The sequence below is a fragment of the Sciurus vulgaris genome (genome assembly GCF_902686455.1).
Source record: "Sciurus vulgaris genome assembly, chromosome: 2".
In the NCBI taxonomy this organism is placed as follows: Eukaryota; Metazoa; Chordata; class Mammalia; order Rodentia; family Sciuridae; genus Sciurus; species Sciurus vulgaris.
This window is the reverse complement of record NC_136462.1, coordinates 27380693-27390519: the sequence shown is the minus strand read 5'-3', so window position 1 is coordinate 27390519 and position 9827 is coordinate 27380693. Positions and strand designations below refer to the sequence as shown.

The window sequence follows — 9827 nt, the reverse complement described above, 5'->3', positions numbered from 1 at the left end:
TTTTAGATTCCCCTTTTTTCCCTCTCAACTCTGACATTGATTTAACACTGGTTCTGAGACACAGACTTGGTCCCACTATCCCTCTATTAGAACTACCACCAACAATTGCTATTAGCCCAAACAGTGGGTGTTTTCTAAATATTAACTGGGGTACTTTATTTTTTTTATTTTTATTTTTTAATTTATTTTTATTGTAAACAAATGGGATCCATGTTGTTTCTGTTTGTACATGGAGTAACAGCATACCATTTGCATATTCATATATTTACATAGAGTAATGATGTTTGAATCATTCTGTTATTTTTTTCCTTCCCCCCCACCCCTCCCACCTCTCTTTTCCCTCTATACAGTCCCTCCTTCCTCCATTCTTGCCCCCCTCCCACCCCCATTGAGTGTCATCATCCGCTTATCAGTGAGATCATTCCTCTTTTGGGTTTTTGAGATTGGCTTATCTCACTTAACATGATATTCTCCGATTTCATCCATTTGCCTGCAAATGCCATAATTTTATTATTCTTTATAGCTGAGTAATATTCCATTGGATATATATACCACAGTTTCTCTATCCACTCATCAATTGAAGGACATCTAGGTTGGTTCCACAGTCTGGCTATTGTGAATTGAGCAGCTATGAACATTGATGTGGCTGTATCTCTGTAGTATGCTGATTTTAAGTCCTTTGGGTATAGGCTGAGAAGTGGGATATCTGGGTCAAATGGTGGGTCCATTCCAAGTTTTCTAAGGAATCTCCACACTGCTTTCCAGAGTGGCTGCACTAATTTGCAGTCCCATAACTGGGGTACTTTATTCAGCAAAGTCAGACTTATTTAAATTTTCTTCAGGAATTTTCCAGTAACCAACCCGGATTTAAAGTAGCTACAGAAAGGGGAATATTATGTGTGGTTATTTTTCTTCTTAGGCTATCTCCCCAAGTTTTCCAGATTCATTTAAGGAAAAGCTAGAGTGAGTAAGGAATAGAGCCAAGTGAGGTAGGTGTCTGAGCCATGAAGTATAAATACAGCAAGATGTCATTTTTATTCAGGAGTCGGGGGAGATTCAAGTCATGTGGATTTCTACTCTAAAGTCTTCACACCTGACTTTCTGGGATGCACATTTTCCTATGTAGATCAGTCTCCTCTTGATTTCTACAGTTCAGTAAAACCACATGTTCCTTCTTCCCGAGTATACTTTTGCTTGTTAGTGTATTTCTTGACCTGTTTTCATATTTTTCCTTTCCTTTCTGTGAAATGGATTTTGTTTTTGTTCTTATTTTTATTTTTATTTTTTTTAACTTGGGACCACCGAGTTGTAAAGATGTCTGTCACCTCCCTGACAGTTGTACCACAGGTGTACTATTGAGTTGAGAAGAGTGAACTGATAGCTTGTATGTTTTTAAAATTAAATCAATCCTTGATAAGAGTTGCTTTTTTTTGTTTTAGGAGTTGGTCCTTGACCACAAGTTTGATACCATCTGCATTTAGGGTGAACTGTTTCACCAACAATCCTGTTACTCTACATGTCTGTGTAAGAGCTTATGATGGAATAAATTGCTTTTCTACTTTAAAAAAATTCTGTCTTTAGTAAAGATATCATGAAAAATACTTACAGGTGTAGCCTGATGGTAGAGTGCGTGCTTGGCATGCACATGGCCCTGGTTTGATCCCCAGAACCCACACAAACACACACATACTCTTACAAGACAGCCTCCTTCCAAGCACAGTTCCAACTAGCTGACTGTCCTGCCCCCCACCCTTCTTAGGGAGGCCCCTAGTAGGGGGCTCAAAATCTATCCTGAGGGCAGCAGCTGGTTAGGCTAGAGAACCAGATCTGACCTGTTAAACACCTCTGAGTGACTAGGAAAGTAGGCAAAGAGTTTTGCTATTTCAACTGAAGTTGGCAGGAAGGGTATAGATCAGAGCAGCGAGGGCTTCCTGACATCACAGGGCAGCAGATTCTCTGTTCCAGATTCATGTAAATTAATTAATTAATTAATTGATTGATTTTTTTTTTTTTTTTTTTGTACTAGGGATCGAACCCAGAAGGGCTTTTACCACTGAACCACACCCCAGCAGTTTTATTTATTTATTTAATTTTGAGACTGGGTCTTACTAAGTTTCTTAGGGCCTCACTAAGGCTGACCTTGAACTTGCAACCCTCCTGCCTCGGCCTCCTGAGTTGCTGGGATTGCAGACGTGCGCCACTGTGTCTGGCTCCCGGTGGGCAGAGAGGCCTCCCTTGTAGACCAGCCGACCAACCTGGATCAAATGGCTCTCTACACATCTCTTTCTGTGACCTCACCCTTTACCTAAATCAAGTGATCTGCAGTGTGTGTTCCCACATTTTTATTACAGCATTTATAAAACTGATCGATGAACTTCTCAAGGGGCAGAGGCCGCCTGCTTCTCGGCATTCTCCTCGCCCCTAGGGAGGTACGCAGTGCCCAGTACTTGTCGGTTGGTGGCTCCTAGGTGGAGAACAGCCTCGAGGCGGGAGCAATCATGCTGACCCTCTCGAGCCTTCTCTGGAAGAGCTGTGAGGAGCTCTGTAGCCGTTGCCTGAGGACGAAGTGAGAAGCGTGAGGGACATCTCCAACGTCCAGTCTCCTACAAGACCGACTCTTTGGCCCCCTCCTTATGTCTGGCATGGGTTGGGGAACAAAAGTCAGAGGCTCTGTGTGAAGACAAGGGGTCCAGGTCTGAGCGAGTCCCCAAAGGATCTAAAGGTACTGGATGACAGATAAATGATCCAGCAGCAAGTCCTACACAGGGGTTGGAGACAAGCAGAGAAACCAAAGTGTGCTGGCTAAGGACGGGGACAGTTCTGGCCTGTGGTGCAGCTAGCCGCAGGAGCCTCACGTCCTTTGCCAAGCCCCAGAGTCGTCCAGGCGGGAGAAGCATCTGGGGATTGTGCACTAAGGTGTCAGGGAACAGTCACCTCGCGCCCTGCCCTGAGGATGAGAGAGAAACCAATTCACCAGACAGGTCAACTCATGGGAAAGGGTCTGGTCGAACCCTGGGCTCTGTCTAGCCACCTTCTCCCCAGTGGGAAAGAAGTCAGCTCAAGTGATCAATGGATTCCCTAATGCAAGATTCGCAACACGCCAACGTCCTGTAAATGGAGAGAGACAGTCACATTGCTGCAAAGTAGACAAAGAAAGGCTCCTTTTAAACTGGAATGTGTACGACAGGGGTGGGACGTTGTGAAAGCCGCGCAGCCATTATGCAGAAAGACTGCGGTACCGGCTCCAGCAGCCCCTTCCCGCGGACTCCATCGCAGGGCAGTGCAGCACTCCAGCGAGAGCGTTTAAGAGCTGCTAATTATTTAGGTTCTGATAGGAGCTACATCTTAAAAGTGATTTTGAATTGATTACAGCGTTTTGAACTGATTGCCGCTGTAAGCTATAAAGGCAGGAATCAAACCTTTGATCAAACACAAAGGAATTCTTCTAAATAAAAGTACTTTTATTTCACATACACATAAACAACAAATAATTTCTTCTTGGCTATTAAAGACAGAATCGTCCACAGTCAATTTTACGTTTGCTGAGACAGGGCCCGCTTGTTCATACCTCCAATTCCTTGTAATGTCTGGGATGGTAAGATGCTCACTGAATTAATTTAATTGGAGCAATTGCTGTATTAATGATCTGATCAGATCATTGTAATTTGTTACCATAATGAACTCCGAGAGGATGAAAACCGGAGGAAAAGCATTACAAAAGAGCATTTTAATCGCCTCAGATCCAGGAAAACATACCTACTTCCCCAGAAGCCCCAAAGAAATATGCAAATAGTCGTTCTTGAAAGGAAAACCAACCACTCTACATTCCACAACGGAGACCCTGTCGATTGCCCGTGAGAGTTGCTAGGCAACCACTGGGTAATTCCCCATGTAATAGAGATGAACCTGTCATCTGCTTTCTTGGCTGAATGTGACATGAGGAGACAACAGGTAAAGGACAACCAAGAACACCTGCACCTGGAGACACCATCGCTGCCGCTGCAGTGTGCTGGCACTGGAGAAAATCCTCACGCCCTGTCAGAAATGGCTGCGGGGAGAATTTCATTAAACTATGAACACGAGACGTGGAAATGAATTTCCTTGGGTTTACCCTGTGGGGTATCCTGTTAGCCGGGTCCACAAAGCAGGAGACCCAAAGCGCCTTACTTCCGCCACCATGGAAGGCTGTCAGTTCGACAAAGGCTCCCGAGGCTGCAGCTGGGGCAAGACTTTACCAGATGAAAGCAGACTTTTGAGTCTTAAAGGACACTCACCATCTCAAAGGCCCAAGTTTTGGATGAGCAAACCACACGTTTTTATACCTGAATAAGATGTTCTTAATAATTTCTTTTTTGCACATGATTTCTAAGACATTGTAGACAAATAAATGAGCTGTCTCATAAAGACTCCACTCTACTATGAGTCTTGACATCATTGCCCTTAAAATAGACTGAAAACATGATAAAGCAATGGAGAATGAATAAGGATTGTCTCATACCTTCTTTAACATTAAGAAAAAGAGAACTTAAATTTAAATTGCACTTCAAATTTGAAAGGCTACAGGGTCTCATTCAAATTTTCAAAAGGACACCTTCTAGATGTGAAAAAAACAAAACTGTCCACTCGTTCAGAATATCATATTTAAGTCTTTGGAAGTCGACTGCTTGCATTGCAGTCTCCTGTTTGAGATTTAACTTGGAGGTCATGGACTCTGGGATCAGGTAATCTGCTAAAGAAAAAACAGAATTGAGATAAAATCAACCAGGTAGTTTTTTGTTTTGTTTTGGTTGAAACTAGGGGCACTCTACCACTGAGCTGCATCCCCAGCCCTTCTTAGTTTTTATTTTGAAACAGGGCCTCTCTGAGTTACTGAGCCTGGTCTCGAGTTTGTGATCCTCCTGTCTCAGTCTCCAGAGGTGCTGAGGTTACAGGTTTGCATCCCTGTGCCTGGCCAACCAGGGAGTCTTGATGGGTGAGGTTTCAATCCAATCTCCGGTTCCTGTCTACACACGCTATTGTGGTGCTGGCTTAAGCAAGCCCAGCTGGCCAATGCCTTGTCTGAAGCTTGTCCAAAGGCTGGGCCCTGACTCCTCAGGAAGAGGAAGAGGGACCCTGGTGTTCTTAGGGTACGTCTCTCTGCAAAGCGCAAACACTGTATTTGTTTGTCATCTCTACTGATTACCAGGTTTTATAAGATTCTTCATGGAATTCCAATGTGTCAGTCATGAGCCAAATCCATGTTAGGGAGAAGGATTCAAAGGCATTCTTGAATAAATACCCAGAATGGAAAAAGCCCACCAATGACTTAGAGGGGTAGAAAGTTCTGGAATATCTTTGTCAGAATGATAACTGTGGAGTAAGCCCCAGGTGAGTCAGGGGCTACCTCCCCCTCATCCCTTATGACACTGGTCTCATGTGCAAGGCCTTGAGATGGCAGAGAGCAGAGCATGTCAGGGAACTCACAAAAGAACGGGAGCGCCCCGTCTGCTCTCGCCCTAGGGGCTGTGGAAGCCGCTCACTACCCTGCTCAGTGACGTCTCACTCTCTGGCACCGTCAGTGATGTGTGAGGCCACTTTTCGGGAAGTTTGGGTCCTATTGACAGCAGATTGGTTGGACACCTAGTATGTGGAATTTGCTTTGTGGGAGAAAACCATACGATACAAACCCATCCCTTAAGGAGCTCAGACTACAGTGGGAGACAAAAAGGTCCTGTACTCAAGAAAAAGCAGAGCAAACCCTCTAGATGAAGCCCTGAGACCAAGCACTCAATATTGTGAATAATTAATTTCTGTGTGGCGGCCACTCCTCATCTTGGGCTTCACAGTCAACCTCCTGATACTGGAGTGTAAATTTTCACTAAAGAACTCCAAGTCCATCAGGTTTTCTGTGGGGTGGCCTGTGTCCCCTTCCTTTTGTGAACCCCATGATAAACTCATGATAAACTGAACTGGGATCCAAAGGTTGTTTACAGAAGGGAGGGACGCCTGCGGGCCAGCTATGAGGCCAAGGATCCACAAGCCAGAAGCCAAATGGATCCACAAAAGGGGCCAAAGAGTGGATTTCTGGATCACCCAGAGAGAAAAACAAGCTGTAGGTTGAAATCAAAGGCTTCGTACTCAGCCAGACAGAAGATACTTTAAAATCTTTTCCACTAAAACGATTCCAGGTAGAGGGAATATGAGGCACAAGGCAGCTTCTGAGCGTCTGGGAAGATGTGGGGGCTGAAATCAGCACACACACAGCCCCCACAGCAACACCCCTACTATATGCCAAGTGAGAGAAAGACCAGCCCAGGCATCTCCTGGGAAGTCTGCCTATCGAGTGCCCGCCTCCATCTCTGGCTTCTTCCCACGCAGGCGCCTGTCCCTAGTGCTTCTGGTTCTCCACTGGCCTCAGCACAGCAGGAAAGGGTGTGGTATTACTCATTTCCACTCTAACACATTTTGTCTGGAATTCAAATCCTGGCTCCCTCAACTACCACTGGTGACCTTGGCAAGTGACATGGCCTGTGTACCTTGGTTTCCTCCTCTGTCAAAGGAGAATAATGTTACTACACCCATCTCCTAGGACGGTGGGAGGGTTAAGTGAGTACATCTAGGCAGGTCACTTAGGACAGTGTCTGTCCTAGTAAGCACTGTGTTCCTTGCTGTTATGAAAGAATTTTCCTTGGGTTCCGGAGTATTTGGGTGTCAAGCACTTACAGGAATTTCAGTACGGGCAAGGGAGAAAGTGAGCGATTTGGAAGGAGTTTCCATTGCCCCAGGAATCAAACCTGTGCCTATGTATTAACATCCTGACTGTAACCTCAACATTGGGCTTTCGTGTTCCTGCTTTTCCAGGTACTCCCCTAAGGCATAAGCCAAGAACCAGCCCTGATGGCGGGAACCTGCCACCTGACTACTAAGGTAAAACAGGTAAGGCCTCCTGTTACCTCTCACCAGCCTCTGCCTCCACCAGCAGGAGACTGTCGACCCCTCTCTCTGCGTCCAGTTTGGAGGCCCTGACCTTCTCTCTCACTAACCCGTGACTCTGGGACCCTAGAGTACACACACACTGACAGCACCACTGAGTCCTCTTTAAAGGCTCTACAAAGGGGTCAGGACAATAATGCCAGCTGCTGATTTGGATGAGAGGACAACTATTGTACAGATGGTCAGATGAGGTTCAAAAAAATGAAATCATGGTTCCCAAATACTGGCCCAAGAACAGGAGTCAGTCTGTGGTGTGTTCCCTGGTCTTCAGCAAAACTGGAAAAATACAAATAATGCAATGAGTTTTTATAAAGCTGAAATTGTTCAACTTTTAAATTATGTGCTATCTTCCTGCCTGTATCAGAATGTCAAAATGCCCCTTCTTTTACAAAATAATACTAATAGGAGCTGGGATCTCAAACTTAGATCTTTTGGATAGGTTTTTCTTTCCATTATACTATTTTAATTACTTTTAAATGACTTTAAAACAACTTAAATTTTAAATTTGGTCTTAAATATCAAAATAATTATTTTTAAAAAACTTTTTTTTTTTTTTTTTTTTTTTTGAGCTTTGCTGTGTTGCCCAGGCTGGCCTTGAACTCCTGGGCTCAAGTGATCCTCCTGTACAGCCTCCTAAGTAGCTGGGATTATAGCACACACTATTGTTTCCAGTCAAAATAATTACTGATCAATTATCTATAAATATTTTAAGTTACACATCATATAGTACGTATACTCTGAAATATCTTCAAGTGGAACTCAACACAAGATTAACTCTTCACTGTATCTTATGTGGGATTAAAACCTCAAGTCCTCACACGGATAGGGCAGGTAACAACAGAATGAAGGAGGTTGGGTGGATCCGCAGTTTGTGACCTAGCTCTCTTTCACAGGAGAAAGGAAAAGGGACTGTTGGCAAATCCCTAAGTGCAGCATTTGAGGGAGCATGTCTCCCTCTGCTGGCAGTGGTGGAGGCAAATCGGTCTTGAGCCACAACTGGCAGTGGTGAGTCTGGGATTGGATAAAGCCCTGTAAGCAATGGTGCCTCAAAATTCGCTCTCCCTCACAGGTACCTTTGCTTAACCAAAATGAGAGAACGAAGACTACAGAATTTGTGTCACCAGGAAATGATCAATAGAGATGCCGACTTACTAAACTTTGGTAAATGAACAAAGAAAAACAATTTTACAGCAATTCATGTATATGAAAATATTATCCATGCTCATGAACTGCTTATTCTATATGGTTACACAGAATCATATAGTAAAATAACCAAAAAGGTTATGCCTGTCAGTAAGTAGGTATGATTTACTGGATTCCATTGCCAGAATGGTCTTTGAAATTCAAATTGTTGATACAACATGACCGCCTGCTCATATGCAGGGAGAATTAGATAGTCTGCCTTATTTGCCCCTTTGGAAGACCACAAGGAGGCTGCCTTCATGCCGTTTGCTGGTTTCATTTATTCCTTTTTGCCTGTGTGCATTATGCCCCATCCACTTCCATTATTGCATATTTTTATCTGTCCTTAAAGCTTCACCTGCTGGTCTCTTCCAACAACAAGCAAGAAATCAAGTTGAAGATTTTTTTCTCCCTTTATTGTTTTGTTCAGAATCTTCTAGCACTCATCATATTCTCTCATATTGCTTACAGAGCATGTCTTGTTTTAAGTTATTTGAAGGCAAAGACTATTCAGTCTGCTTCAAAAAGAGGCAAATGGCTTCACAGTTAAGGGTTCAAGCTTACTAGCTGTGTTATCATGTGCATAAACTCCAATTCCCTCATAAACTGGGGATAAATAGCACCTAAGTTACCAGCAGCCATGCCAGGGAATCTGCCTGGATCCTGGGTGGTGGGATTCAGCTGCCTGCCCACCTGCAAAAGAAATAAGTGAATGAGGTAGGTGTGGTAGCTTGATCCCAGCAGTTCGAGAGGCTGAGGCAGGAGGACTGCAAGGTCAAAGCCAGCCTCAGCAATTTAGGAGGCCCTAAGCAATGTAGTGAGATCTTGTCTCAAAACAAATAAGGGCTGGGGATGTGGCTCAGTGGCTCTGGTTCATTCAATCCTGAGAGAGAGAGAGAGAGAAAGAGAGAGAGAGAGAGAGAGAGAGAGAGAGAGAGAGAGAGAGAGAGAGAGAGAGAGAGAGAGAGAGAGGAAGAGAGAGGAAGAGAAAAGAAAGAAAAAGAACTGAATGACATAAAAAGGGAAAATAAATTTTATGCAGTTTGATCTAACTTGGGTGAAGCAGCTAGATTGCTTCTCTTGTAGTTCCACAGAAGCGTTTACAGTTCATAGAAACAAATACCAGGTGATATACATATGTAGATTGAGTTAGGCTGTCCTAATCATGTCAGTCTCAGGATTTTGGGCTACATGCAGGCCAGAGGGTAGCGTTTATTCTCAGTAGGAGGAAGTTCAGGAGCTCTTGTGTCTCAATTTCCCCCTGCTTCTCCTCAGTTTGATCAAACTGCATGAAATTCATGTTTTTTTTACATCGTTTGCTTCTTTTGTTTGCAGCCTGATCCTTCCAGTTGGGATGCATGCAGGCTCCCTGGTTAGGCTGCCAGTAACACACCAAAAATGTGTAGAGGCATCGTGAGAGAATGCACGAAAAGGCGCCATCTTGAAATTTGATGATGATTGTTTTCATTGCATCCTTAAAACAAACCTTACGTGCTGTAGGCATTCAACTGTTTTTTGTTGGTAAGAGTTTATAAGTACACTCATAGCAATACACAAGCATTACCTGTCTGGAGAACTACCAAGATTAACTGTGACCTGGTGATGCTTTAACAAGCTTGGATTACCAATATAGGACAACTCCCCATCGTGTAGATCAGTGCTGCCCAATACAA

General features: G+C 43.9%; 1 long non-coding RNA gene across 1 annotated transcript; it reads left to right on the top strand.

Annotated features, from left to right (window-relative positions):
* Positions 1 to 4909: 4909 nt before the first annotated feature.
* Positions 4910 to 9084, top strand: LOC306654161. Its single transcript, XR_013761891.1, has 3 exons — positions 4910 to 6167; positions 6841 to 6915; positions 8042 to 9084. It is a non-coding gene; the product is annotated as an uncharacterized lncRNA (long non-coding RNA).
* The last annotated feature ends 743 nt before the right edge of the window (positions 9085 to 9827 follow it).